This window comes from Mauremys mutica, chromosome 8, assembly GCF_020497125.1.
Source record: "Mauremys mutica isolate MM-2020 ecotype Southern chromosome 8, ASM2049712v1, whole genome shotgun sequence".
Lineage (NCBI taxonomy): Eukaryota > Metazoa > Chordata > Testudines > Geoemydidae > Mauremys > Mauremys mutica.
In genome coordinates this window covers 9,765,798-9,780,051 of record NC_059079.1, presented here as the reverse complement: position 1 = coordinate 9,780,051, position 14,254 = coordinate 9,765,798, and the positions used below count along the sequence as shown (strand labels likewise).

At 43.6% G+C, this 14,254-nt stretch overlaps 1 protein-coding gene across 1 annotated transcript in view; it reads left to right on the top strand.

The window, feature by feature from the left end:
- FAF1 (Fas associated factor 1) overlaps nt 1–14,254 on the top strand; it is a 306,114-nt gene that overhangs the window by 15,567 nt on the left and 276,293 nt on the right. The gene's annotated exons all lie outside the window — the stretch shown is intronic.

Genomic DNA, 14,254 nt, shown 5'->3' with positions numbered 1-14,254 from the left:
CTCCTCTTTTAAGACAGTTTGATGGGCAGAGTGAGATCCAACACACAAAAGGGGAAGGAAAATTGAAGTTAGTAATATAGCATACTCAGCTGACATTCTGGATTTCTCAGAATAGTTTAGGAGCTGGAAATAACCATTCTTCAAATTTTTAAGCTTAGGGGTTCAGTGGGGAGAACTTAAGTGGGAGAAATGTGATCAGTATCTCTGAATCTTACCACTTCAACTGTGTCTAAATGTAATAAGTAGGGGGAAAAATTAAACAGAACTTTAACCAAAATTGTTAGTCTGTGATCACTTATGCTGCCTTACAAATCATTCTGGAAAATGAACTGTAAACCTAAAAAGGAAAAATGAGCTGCATGTCACACTGACCTCGACAAATATGTGCCCCAGTCCTGTAGTCTTACCTATGCAAAATGTGAAGGCTTGGCTTAAATATAGCGTCCAGTTTTGAGGCCAGTATTATTTAAAAGCAATTTTGGTAAATAGGATGGAAATAATCTTAAACTCACCCCCTTCTTGTTTGTTTAAAAAAAAAAAAAAAGGCACATTGAAACTGTAAAAATGAGTGTATTAGCACTTCAGACTATTGTATATGGTTTTCAGACTTCAGACCTGCAATAAATGTTTCACAAAACAGGATCTCAGAAAATGAGTTCCTTATTTAAAAACAATTTTTAAAAAGGTCAGATTATTAAAACAATTTTAATAGATGCCAGAACAGACAGTTGTGATCATCCAGTCTAGGAGTGGGCAAACTACAGCCCATGGACCGGATCCGGCCCGCGAGCCATTTTAAGCCAGCCTGCAGGCTCTTGCTGGGGAGCAGGGTCGGGGGCTGTTCCATGCGGCATGGCCCTGCTCCGTCCAGGGTGCAGAGTCGGGGGCTGCTCCATGTGGCGTGGCCCCACTCTGGCCGGGGCACAGGGTTCGGGGGAGCACCACGCGTCTGGGCCCTGCTCTGGCGCTCCGGCCGGGGCACAGGGTTGGGGCTGCACCACACAGCTGGGTCCCGCTCTGGCACTCCAACAGGGGTGCAGTGTCCAGGGCCGCTCCACACGGCTCCCGGAAGCTGCAGCATGGCCCTGCGGCTCCTAAGCACTCCAATGGGGAGCTACAGGGGCAGTGCCTGTTGATGGGGCAGTGTGCAGAGCCACCTGGCTGCGCCTCTGGGTAGGAGCCAGTGAAGGGACATACCTCAAGTGGCTCCCGGGAAGCAGCGGCAAGTGCTGCTTGGAGCCTGCAACTCTGAACTTCTCCCCATGCCTCAACCCCCTCCCCCAGCCCTGATCCCCCTCCCCTTCTCCAAATCCCTCGATCTCAGCTCACAGCACCCTCCTGCACTCCAAATCTCTCATCCCCAGCCCCACTCCAGAGCTTGCACCCCCAGCCAGGGGCCTCACCCCCTCCTGCACCCCAGCCCCAATTTTGTGAGCATTCATGGCCCACCATACAATTTCTATTCCCCGGTCTCGCCCTCAGGCCAAAAAGTTTGCCCATCCCTGATCTAATCTGACCTCCTGTATAACACAGGCCCTTCCCCAAAATCATTCTTAGAGCATATCTTCTAGTCTTGATTTTAAAAACTGCTGGTGATACAGTCCACCACGATCCTCGGTAAATTGTTCAAATGGCTAATTACCCTCACTGTTTAAAATTTACACCTTTCCAGTCTGAATTTGTCTAGCTTCAACTTCCAGCCATTGGCTCATGTTATACCTTTCTCTTCCAGATTGAAGAGCCCATTATCAAATATTTGTTTCCCATATAAAATCTTATAGACTGTAATCAAGTCGCCCCTTAATCTTTTCTTTGTTAAGCTAAATAGATTGAGCTGGTTATCCATCACAGCTCCCAAATCTTTTTCAGAGTCACTGTTTCCCAGGGTAGAGTCCCCTGCCATGTAAGTATGGCCTCCATTTGTTGTTCCTAGATATATACTTTTGCATTTAGTGGTATTTAAATGCATATTGTTTGCTTGCTCTCATCTTACCAAGTGATCCAGGTGGCTCTGCATCAGTGACCTGCCCTTTCCACCACTCCCCCAGTTTTGGTGTTGTATGCAAACTTTATCAGCGATTTAATATTATATCGTTCTAAGTTTTTTAAATCAAAATGTCATGTGGTACCAAGCCAAATGCCTTACAGACGTGTTAGTGTATAACATCGATATTATTACCTGTATGAATCAAACTTTATCTCATTTAAAAAATCAAGTTTCTATAATCCCATGTTGATTGATATTAATTATATTACCTTCCTTTTAATTCTTTATTAATAGAATCCTGTATCAGTCACTCCATTATCTTGCCCAGGATCAGTGTCAGGCTGACAGGTCTATAATAACCCAGATCATCCTGTTTACCCTTTTAAACGTTGCAAAAGATTAGATTTCTTCCAGTCTTCTGGAACTTCTCCAGAGTTCCAAGACTTATTGAAAAACAACATTAGTGGTCCAGCGAGCTCCTCAGCCAGCTCTTTTAAAAATGCTTGGGTGCAAATTATCTGGACCTGTTGACTTAAAAATGTCTAACTTTAGTAGATGATGATTAACATCCTCATGCAGGGGTCCCCAACGCGGTGCCCGTGGACGCCATGGCATCTAAATGCGCCCGCGTCCTGGCCGGTGGTCGAGCATCCGCTGAAATGCTGCTGAAATTCAGCCGCATTTCGGTGGCAACACCTCTCGATGACGCCGCTTGCCGCTGACAAGTGGCGTCATCGAGAGACGTCGCCGCCGAAATGCCGCAGAAATTCGGCGGCATTTCGGTGGATGGTCGACCGCCGCCACGGTCCTTTGTCTGGCACCTGCCAGATGAAAATGTTGGGGACCACTGTACTAGTGGAATGAGATAATTGTTACCCTAAATTATATCGAAAATATCACAGTGGCTGAAATGTCATATTGGATAAGATATATTTTAAGAGTGGAAAAAGATATTTGACTTGTCTGGAAAAAATATTTTTATTCCTTTCACAGTATTATTTGTAGAGTTCTGCTCTTTTGTTTATCATCTTTGCTACTACGGGAACCATCCAATGTGCTTGAGTGTCTGATATCAGAACAACTACAGTTTCACTACTGTCTTATCCATCTATTTTTCTTTTCATGACGGACTGTGTAGAGGAGAAGAATATGGGTCAGGAGACCTAGATTCTGTTTCCAGTTCTACCATTGTCACTTCAAGTTCATTGGGCAAGACACTTCACTTTTCTGTGCCTTGGTTTCCTAATCTGTAAATTGAAATAATAATACTTATCCTCCTCTTGTAAAACATTTTGCAACCCTTGGATGTAAGGTTTCAAATGTAGAACAGCATTCTAGATTCTGACTTTGATCACTATGATCAGAAGGTCTTAAAAAAAAAATCCAGACAGAGCAGGCATAGCAGTAATTATACTCAATTTAATGCAGGGGACAGATGGTCTAAAGGATACAGCATTGGACTGGGGCTTGGGAGACCTGGTTTCAATTTATGACTGAGCTACAAACTTCTTGTGTGACCTTGGGCAAGTGCCATAAACTGCCTTGTGCCTCAGTTTCTCAGCTGTAAAGTGGGGCAAATACTGCCCCAATCAACAGGTTTGTTGTGAGGGTGCTCAGATATTGTGGTGATGAGAGCTTTGTAAGCAGTTGCAGAAGAGCAGCACTAAGCAAAATTTTATCCTGGCATAAATTCCAGGAGCTCTCCCAGTTCTTCAGAATGTCAATGTTTATGATACCGGTAAGTATGCTGGTATATTTTTATTAAAGAACACTTCGCAAATCTGTCTCAACTTTACCAGATGACTCAGTCTTCAAACTGCCTCTTTTGTTGTATTCACAGATCCCTTTATTTGGGTGATTCTGATGGATGACTCTTCAATTTGACTTTCAAAGCTGGTGTGTCATGAAGAATTTTTTTTTTTAATGTTTATCTTAGACAAGCAGGAAAAAAGCTTCTATATTTAACACATAATTCACAGCAGTTACGATCAAGCAATTTCTGTACATGCTGCTGAAATCCACCTGCTAAACATCGGTTAGAAAAAAGTTCTGCAAGCTCTATAAATCTGATAAAAATAAAATCTTTTTAAAAAAACAAACCTGAACAAAACCAGGCAAACAGCCCCCTACATATATATTATTTTTATATATAATAAAATGTTGGAGTTCAGAGAATGTCTTAAATGGTGAATTCCTCCTCCATTTTTTGCTTACTATTGTGTTGAGCTATCAAACAGATTCAACTCTTTAAATAACTATTAGGCAATAGGGGTCTTTGAATGTAGTTGGTGACACAAATTAAAAAACAAAACAACCCTTTCCCCACCTTTTTCATGTTTTGCTTCTTCAAATGGTTAAATTACACATAGAAATTTGGTATGCTTTGGTATTCTAGTGTTCTGATAACAGGACAGCCAGCTGGAGTGTGTGTGCTTTTATTTTCTAATCTTTGTACACTGCCCATGCCATGACCCTTACTTGAAGAGATGGTCAAGTCTTTCTGTGGTAAGCTGCCCTGAACAAAGAGTTCCAGGTAGACCCAGCGTACTGATCACCTGCGGGGTACCTAAGAAATTGTACCAATCTTATGACGATCCTGTGATTGTTCTTGCTAAACAACTTGTGATTCAGCAATGGCCTGTAATTTATTTGCTTCTCTTGTGTACAATGTAACTGAGTACTCACTGGAAAATTTTAAAGCCTACTGTCATGTTGTTCAGTGGAAACAATGTACAGCCACCTAATATTTTTTTGCAGTACCTACATGTTAAGTCACGTGGATATTGATAAATTAGTGTCTAACTTTAATTTAAAAAAATAGCAAAGTATCTTTTTTTTTTTTTCCCCAGTAAGTCTCATCTTCATGTGTGCTAAGAATGTTTCATTTTATTTTCATGGAGTCTCATCCAGGATTCATCTCTTTCCTTTTTCCCATTCCTTTTTTCTTTAATGAAGCCTGTATTGTGTGTTGCCTAGACCAGTTGGAGAAGTGGCTGCTCTGACACTGCAGAACTTATTACTGAAGAGGACTCTGTGTGCTGTAGCCTTGTTAAAATTCTGCAATACAAAACTTAATTGTAAATCTATGGAATTACAAATTAGGTTTTTGGTTTACAACTACAAGAATAACAGTTCCACTCTAAGGTCTTAGTTGGATTTCGATTGAAATTCTGTTTATGAAGGACAAACTTTCTGTTTAGCTATTCTACTTGCTAAATGTTCTTGGATCACAAATTTCAAACTCGGTACTTAAAGTTGGGCAATTAAATCCATACTTCACTGATTTTCCAGTCAGGCCACTTTTATTTCTGTGATTAACTTCAGGCACCTAAGTGCCAGTTTAGTTGCCACTGTAATCCACAAAACCTCAGCTGCCACTGAACCCTGTAGATACCTACACTCGCTCAGCACCTACATTTCTGATGTAAAAGTTCCCTAGGCACCTGGGTTTCTGTCCCTGGGCATGCACACTGTTGCTTCACTGTAGGCTTCTGGACTTGTATCTCCTGCCTAAGCCCCACTGTGATCCACAAACTGGGGGAAGATAGATGGAGGAGTGCCTATCTTGTCTGCGAAGCTCAATCCAGTAGGTGTGCTCTGTGCAACAGCTCTGAGCATGCCTACCAGACCAGGCCCCATTCAAAATCTGTCTGGAAGAGGCAATGGTGGTGCCCACCTTCTACCTTTTAGCCCAGTGGTTAGAGCACTTCCCTGGGATGTGGGAGACCCAGGATTAATTTGTCCTTCTGCCTCCTTGGATGAGAGGATATGAACAGAGGTTTCCTACCTCTTAGGAGAATGCTGTAACCACTCGGCTATGGGATATTCTGATGTGAAGCTCCCTCAGTCTCTCCTGTTGAAGCTGTTGCACTGTGGATAAATAATTAAAGAATCATTGGGCCGGAGAGAGAGTGAGAATAACTTCATAGCCTGGTGATTAGAGCTCTGATGGCTGAGTCTAATGCCTAAATCCCTTTGTGGAGCTGGACCCAAGTTTGAAAATGTTGGGCTTAGTGATTAATTTGAAATATGTCTTATTCCAGTACTAGGACTTACAAGTTGTTCATAATAACTTGCTTGACTGAGCAAATTACTATAATTCATTGTTTTTACTTGCTTTAGTAAAATGTCAGTTGTGTGTTTATTTGATTTTAGTTGACTTGTTGCAAAGGTCATTGTTTTAATGAGTGCATGGACTCCGAAAGCAGGGATTCTCACTTATTAGTATGGCTGGCAATTTGGAGCATATGGGTGTGTATTCTCGTTTAGGATTTGGAGGTAGTTACAGTTGACTTCCAGTAGATGGCATTGAGAATTGCCCATTGACTAACTTCCAGATCTTCCTATTACTGGCCTTGTTACTGACTTCCTCTCCTATATCTCATCGAGATGTAACTAGTTTTATTAGTTGTTTCTCCAGATACAGGAAATCATTTGTAATTTTCTAAAATCTGGTCTCCAGGAAGCTGAGGCTTTTTTCTTTTTCTTTTTTTTTCTTCTCCTCTCTGAGCATTTATAAGAGTCAATTCACAACATAGAACTGGATTTTTCACCAGTTTTCACTGTCTTGTTCAAAAAGTACCCTTTTATAGCAAGATCTCATAGACAGCTTTATTTGGCTGTGATGTCAGAGTGCTGAGGTCTTCTTTCCTCTGCTGAATAGTTTTCCAAAACAGAGTCAGAGACTTCAGGAGACTTGGCTCAATGCAAAACAACGCCTCTGCCCTTCAGCATGCTTGGTGTAGCTATCCTGATGCACTCCAGAACCAAGAAGATAGATTAGTAGAGTGGTTAGGTCCTATATCACTTGTCTAGAAAGATACCTCTGAAGGGGAGATGTGTGTATGGGTTCTCAGTGTGGGGTTTGTGACCACTCTGTTCTCCCCATATTGGGAAGTGGAAGAGTGATTCCAGCTACATCCTCATGAGATGGGAAGGAGTTCCTGGTATGGAAAAAATTGAGAACTACTGGTCTAGAGAGCAGGGCCCTGGACTGGGAGTTAGAAGTAGGTTGTGCTTCTGGCTCTGTCATTGACCTCCTGTGTGACTTGGATGACATACTTCCCTTTTTTGTGCCTATGTTTTCTTCTGCCATCCTTTGTCTTGTGTATTTGTGTTGTAAGTTCTCTGGGACCAGCGGTGGGACAGTCTCTCACTATGTGAATGTACAGATCCAAGCACAGTAGGGCCCTGATCTTGATTGGGCTCTCTAAGTGCTCCTGCAATACAAATAATAGTGGATGAATGTCATCCACTCATGTAGATGACAGCAGGGGCCTCAAGCAGAGTCACGACAGGTACTGGATGTGAATTTCACGAGCATTTAAGGGTAAGCGATCCATTGTGTAGCTATCAAGAATTCCCAGATTTTCAGTGGTCTGGTATATCTGGGGAGACAATTGTTATATTTTTGTTGTTGTCTCCTATCACTTCTGGTGACTATGGGTTAGTAACAAGGACAGTAATGGACATGCATAGCCCTTTCCAATCTGGATTCCTGAGTCTGCCTGACTCTGATATTAACATCTGGCCAGGCTGGCTAGAGGACAGTTGATATTACACAGCAAGCCCAGGAAAAAGTCCGAGAAAAGAGACTTATCTCTGCCTCCTGATAAGTTTGAGACCAGGTCACAGAACAATTGAAGCACTTGGCATTCGAAGTGAGCAGATTTCTCCCCAGATCTTGGAGATAGAACAGGGAATGCATTGGGTGTGTTTGATAGAAATGGATAAGGGAGGATGGCAATGGGGACAACAAATAAAAGCAAGCCTTTTCTTGCTAAACTACAGTGAATGGGCTGAGCTGGCACTCCATAAGTGAAGCTTGTGGAGTGTGAAAAACGTCACCTTTTGCTGGATAGCCTCTGTCCTAAAGGAGCCAAAGATAGATGTGTTCCTGTCCGCTCACCTCAGGAAGGTGCAGAAATAATTCTCTGGAATGAGGGACCACAAGTTTCTGGCAGCAGAAGCATTGTACGAGACACAGCCAGCTGACTTGCATTTGCCACCAACTCATTGCTGCCAAAGGTCATATGAAAACGATGTGCTCTTTTTCTTACAACAGGGATCAGTTTGCCATCTGGGCCTGTTCTTCAGGAGGCTAGCCTCCTGATTGGTCCAAAGGAAATATAGGGAAGTGGGAAATATTACCAGCATCAAGGAGTGTGGGATTACCATCTACCTAAATACAGTAAATAGAGAATACTTGAAGATACAGCTTGGATTTATCATTGGCATATAGAACCAGATTGAATCATTGGAACTCTCCAGTCTGCTGAATTTTGCAGGGGATTTTATTAGCAAGCTATTGTGATGTACATTAGTGGCTTATTAGTACATGGATCCTGTAAACAAGTGCTCATGTTCAGTCATCTGTAAAGTGCTAGGATCCTAAAGCAGACCATGTTGCTAACCTACTGGAGATGGAAGGTCCAGTGAAGAACCGAAATCTGGTATACATGATTTAACTTTTTCATGATTCAAACTGATATACTCTATGCCCCTAGACCAGGGGTTCTGAAACTGGGGGTTTGGACCTCTCAGGGGGTTGCGAGGTTATTACATGGGGGGTTGTGAGCTGTCAGCCTCCACCCCAAACCCCGCTTTGCCTCCAGCATTTATAATGGTATTAAATTAAAAATACTTGTTTATATATTTATAAGTGGGGGTCGCATTCAGAGGCTTGCTATGTGAAAGGGGTCACCAGTACAAAAATTTGAGAACCACTGCCCTAGACTCTGTATTTATTAGGTTGCATTTCAGGAAAACCATCTGTGAAATAAAAGCCATGTCCCTCTTGTTTAGTGAGAGTTTGCTGCTTGACCAAGACCAATAATACCACCCTTAGTCAGGGAAATCTACCAGCCTTTATGGCCAACTGGACTGTGTTCAAGAAGCCTTTTTGACGTTTTGGTCTCTAACCGCTGCTTGCTTACTAATCTCTTCTTCAGGGGCAAGTTTATTGAGAAAGCTGGGGTGAGCAGACTTTTGCTTTCTGCCACTATTTTTAACCACTTCCACTTCGACCTGATTATAACGATGAGACAGCTCTGGTTGCATTGATGAATGATGTCAGTGGCAAAACATCCTCCCCCCCGCCCAAGATTCTGTTCAGATTATCAGCGATTCCTGACACGCGTAACATGAAATATTGCTGGCTCGCATCAGTGCATCAGTGCACAGATCTTGCATCAGTGGATGGAGCTGTACTAATGATGACTTCATTCGTTCCCCTCTGATGGATCCCAAAGGGTGGACAGATTCTTCTCTTTCCCAAGCAGTCTCCTCTTTGGAGTCTTGCAGGGCTCAGCCCTGTTGCCTCTTAGTCAACGTTTATGTAAGACTAGAAGTTAAATTGTGAAATGCCCTGGGTTATACTGCTAAAAACATGCTGACTGTACACAGCTCTTCTTTCTTTTCTCATCTAGCACAGACAGCGCTGTATTGCAAGTGTCTGAAGGAAATCCGAGTCAGGATGGAAGGAAGTTGGCTTAAGTGTATTCTGGTTGAGATGAAGCTAATTTTGCTGGGGAGAGGAAAACGTGCTGAGCAGTTGGCAGGAGTTCTGACCACACCCTTAAGGGTGTCTGTTGGATTCATTGCTGCTCTGGATACCTGCTCCTGAGGGAATTCTGTGCCAAAAAATTATACGCACAATATTTTAAAACTCTTCAAATTTTATTTGTCAGTAAATAAATGTGGCTCCAGCAGGGCAGTGGGGAGCACAGGGAACAGGCTGCATTGAGGTGGGAGATCACCCTGAACACCCACCTCAAAGGGACTCGGCAGTGAGGCTGTACCTGATCCTGACAGAGTGCAAGGGCTGGGCCTGCTCCAGAAACACCCTCGGGCTCTGCGCCATGTGCACCAGGTGTGGGTGGGCAGGCTCAGCCCAGCAGGATTCAAGTGTGGAGGGGCTTAGTATAGGGGGATTCAGGTGTGGGGTGAGAGATTTCTGTGTGGGGCAATCTGGGTGCAGGTGGCTCAGTGGGAGATCTGGATGCACAGAGGCTCATGGGGGGTCTGGGTGCAGGGGCAATGGGTCTCTGCAGGGGATCCAGGTGAAGGTGGTTGGGGCTCAGCGGGGGGCGGTGAGTGTGGGAGATGGGTCTTGGAAGGGGGAGGGGGATCTGGCTGGGTGTGGGAGGCTCAGTGGGGCTTTATGGGGTGAAGATCCAGGTGCAGCTGGTTGGGGATCAGTAGGGTGGGGGTCTGGGTGTGGGGGGCTCATGAGAGGGGTCCAGGTGTAGGAGGGTAGGGCTTGTCAGGGTGAGGGTTCGATGGGCCTGCTTAACGGGGGAGCCCCAGCTGCTGCCGAGGGGATGCTGCATGCTGGCCTCTCGCTTCCCCCTGTGATTACCCTATCCCCTTTTCTTCCCCATCCCCCTCCCCTCACTCTCACATTCTCCTCCCCCTGCCCTATTCCACCCCCTCCTTTGCTACCCCCCCCCTTACTCCCAACCCCACCACAGGCACTCACTGTTGCACAGAAAAAAGGAAGGCTACCAGCACGCAGAAGGGGAGCACGGCTGGCACTAGGACCCAGGAGGCGGCATTCAGCTGTAGAGTCAGCAGAGCCCAGACAGCCTCCTTCAGCTGGGCAGCTCTGCGCTTCCAGAAATGAGAGGGGGGTCAGTGGCACGTAACTCTGTGTGAAGCCCATGCCTCATCTCTGTTTGGAGGGGGCAATTCTCCCCACGTGCCTGCACGTCTTCCCTTTGCTTCCCTGCCGTTTTCTGCAGGTGCGCAGTCATGCAGAATCCTCTCAGAAGCAGATATCCTGATAGCAGCTGTGGCCAGAAATGCATTTCATTTTCTTGCTAGTTGAAAACTGCCCTTTCTCTCGAATGCAGATTTAGCCATATTAATTTGCATATTTTCCACCTCCAGACTGGGTTACCACAACATGACCTAACTGGGTTTGACTGCAGAGTTCACATAGAAACTGCAATGGCTAATAACAAAGTGAACAATTTCCTAAATGGATCAAACAGGAGGTGGAGAGAGCACATTATAGTGCTACATGGTGCAGTTCACTGACTTCTATTTGATGTCCAGGATGCTTCATTTTCAGTTTTAATTTTTTTCCCCAGGAATTTATCTGTGTTTATTACCACAATAACAAAAACAGGTGAAAATCAGTGCAAAAAAACTATTAATATTTTTTTGGGGTAAATATTGGGGTTCATCTGGGGAACAGAAAGACTGGGGGGAAATATTCAGTAAATTAATGCTTTGAATTATGTTCATCAATGTGGTTTGCTGCAGAACTAAAACAGCACTCAAAACACACCACCTCTGAGTTTAAGAAAACAATACATCTCTAATCCCCAAATAAAACTATTTTCATTTGAATAAACAGTTTACTGTTGTAGACTTAGAAATATTAGCCTATAGATATTTACATTTAATAATTGGCCACACCATTTGCAGTGCATGCACTCAATTTCTTTTTCTCTGTTTTTTTTTTAAACTTTTGAATACTTGTGTTCTGAAATGTATTCTGATATAGATTTTCGTTTTTCTTCCCATTTTAGTGTATCAAATCTTTAAACTGTTATCTGCTAACAGCTTGAAATGTGTATGTGGAGGGCATCAGATTTATCAGTACATTCAGATGCGCACGCACTTCAGAGATTGCGTGCATGCCTGTTTGTTTATTGTGTGCATCTTCTACATTAATAGCCTTACTTCAACAGGCAGCTTTGCAGATACAATAATACATTAGTCTGTGTGTAATACATATATCTCATGCAATGCATTCCTAATAAAACAAGTTAGTTTTTATATATTTGAATGATACAAAAGTAGGGTGAAAATCAGAAAAAAAATGAATACTTTTTGTAAAACCCAGGAATTTTTCAGTAAAAATCGGTTTAAACTGAAAACGAAGGGGCTTACCTATGTCCAATCCTTCGTGATCCTGGTCCTGATCTATAAAGAGGCTAGTCCCCAGTTATCTCAGAAATGGTCTTTTTTTCTGTGCCCCATCTTGACGTTTAGTCAGTGGGAACACTGTAATTGGTGGTGGTCTGGGTCAAAGGAGGTACAGAATGACCTTGTAACTATTTTAGCAGAGCAACTTCTAAGTGATTTAACTCAAGACAGCAGCTCTACTCTCTTGGATCATCACACAAGCACCCATCAGTTTTCTCCTGCCCTTCTGCTTATTCCTAAATTGTCCTTCCTGATGCTATATAACTTCCTCTCCACCCAAGTCTACTTATTTCCACAGTCTCTCCAACAATGACCCTGACTACCATCACATTAACCAAATAAAGAAATAGACTCCCAATGTTATGCATCTCTTTAATTATTCTTCCCTATGATTTATGTTTTCATCTGGGCCTGCATTATCATGTCATATAAAATTTAAGATCATCTGGTCATGGTTAATGCTTTTGTTTCCTTGTAAAGTGCCACACACACCTAAAGTGCTAAATGGAAACTTGGGTAATAGATGAATGGTGGCAGGTGGAGGAAAACCTTTCCAGGGGAATCTCTGACAGAACCAAACTGGGTATTAGTAATCTCACAGACTCTCTGTTCAGCTGGGGAGCAATTCTGAAGTCTCACTTGGTGCAAGTCTAAATCAGAAGTTAAGCAAAACTACCTGTTTCATTGTTACATCAGTATTTAAGTTACGGCCCTTCAAAAATGCTGTGTTGCTATTATAGTCCATGGAAACTCAATCTTAAGACTTCCAAAAGTGAGGTTCTACTTTGAAAAGTGACTTTGATCTTGTCTACATGGGGGCTTTAATACGCACTGAATTGTAGCGCACTGGCTAGTCTGCAGTAGATAAACTGCCATGGTAGCATACATACAGACAGCTGTTTCCTGTTTCAGTCTGTATAATTGTGTACACACAACAGGGACTTTGTGTGAAGTAAGTGTGTGGCATTCTGGGTGGGTATTTCACTGTCCTTTGCTTTGCGGCTGGGCTTGTGCATTCTGAGTTTTTTCTCGTGACACGGATATGCACTGGAAGCCAATGGAATTCTGGGACTTGGGGAGTCAAACTCCAAAACTCCCATGATTCCACTCCTGCTGTCTAATGTTACTGCCATTTTGAGAGGAAACTGCCATTTTCAAACTGCTGCCAGACTGCGTGGAGAAAGCAGTGCTTCCCACAGTGATACTGACAATCGCGAATATGCAGAAATCATTAGGGGGGAGGTGTTTGTTTGAGTTCTCTGCACTGGGTGGCTTTGGTTTTGGATTTCAGCCACCATGCAACCAAGCACTTCCTGCAACAGTGGCTGTGCCAGGAGGAGGAGGAGGATATTGAGCAAGTGCTCCTGCACAAACTTTTCTTGGAGCAGCTTCACACAGTGCAGTGCTATTTCTGGGCTTTGGAAAGAAGCAGTGACTGGGAAAGGATTGTTCTGTAGACCTGGGGTGGTTTCCAGTAGTGACACCAGAATTTTAGGCTGACAAAGGCAACTTTCCTACAGATCAATGCTGAGCCCACCCCCAAGCTGTAGAGGCAGCATAGCAACATATGAGTTCCTATAACTGTTCAGAAACAAGTCATCACCACCATCTGGAGGCCACTTCCGACTCATTGGTCAGTAACTAGTTAATTTGGCATGGATGGATTGACTGACCGGGGCCGTTTGTGATACAGGTGTATGCTGTTATGAAAAAGTTACTGATGCAATATGTCATAAAGCTTGGCAGGAGGTTATTGATTACGTTGCACAAATGGGGTTCCCCAAATTGTTTTGGGGCAGTTGATGGGACCCAGGTGCCCCCCGCACTCAAGGCCTCAGAGTTTATAAACAGAATGGAATTTTTCTCCATGGTGCATCATGGCCTGATTGGCAGGGTAACATGCATAAATGCAGAGGGGTCTGGAAACGTCCATGATGCTAGGATCTTTTGATATTCATAGCTGCTTGCCTTAATGAATTACGGAAGATTTGCTCCAGGATTACTATGGACATTAATGGTGTTGAGATCACTCCTGTCAATCTGGGAGACCCATCCTATCCTCTGCTTCCCTGGCTGTTGAAGACATCTACAGGGGACTTGGATAGAAGAAAGGAGCTGTTTAACTGTCGCCTGAGCGGTTGTAGGATAACAGTGAAGTGTGCATTTGGCAGGTAGAAGTGTAGATGGTGCTGTCTCATGACAAGGTTATAGTCTGCAAAGCACTACCTGCCTCAAATTATAGCTACATGCTGCTGGAGGTTTGGTTTTGATCCCTGACCTTCCTATGAAGGTTTCTGAGCTCTTTGCTCAGCATCCCAGCTGTGACCCTCA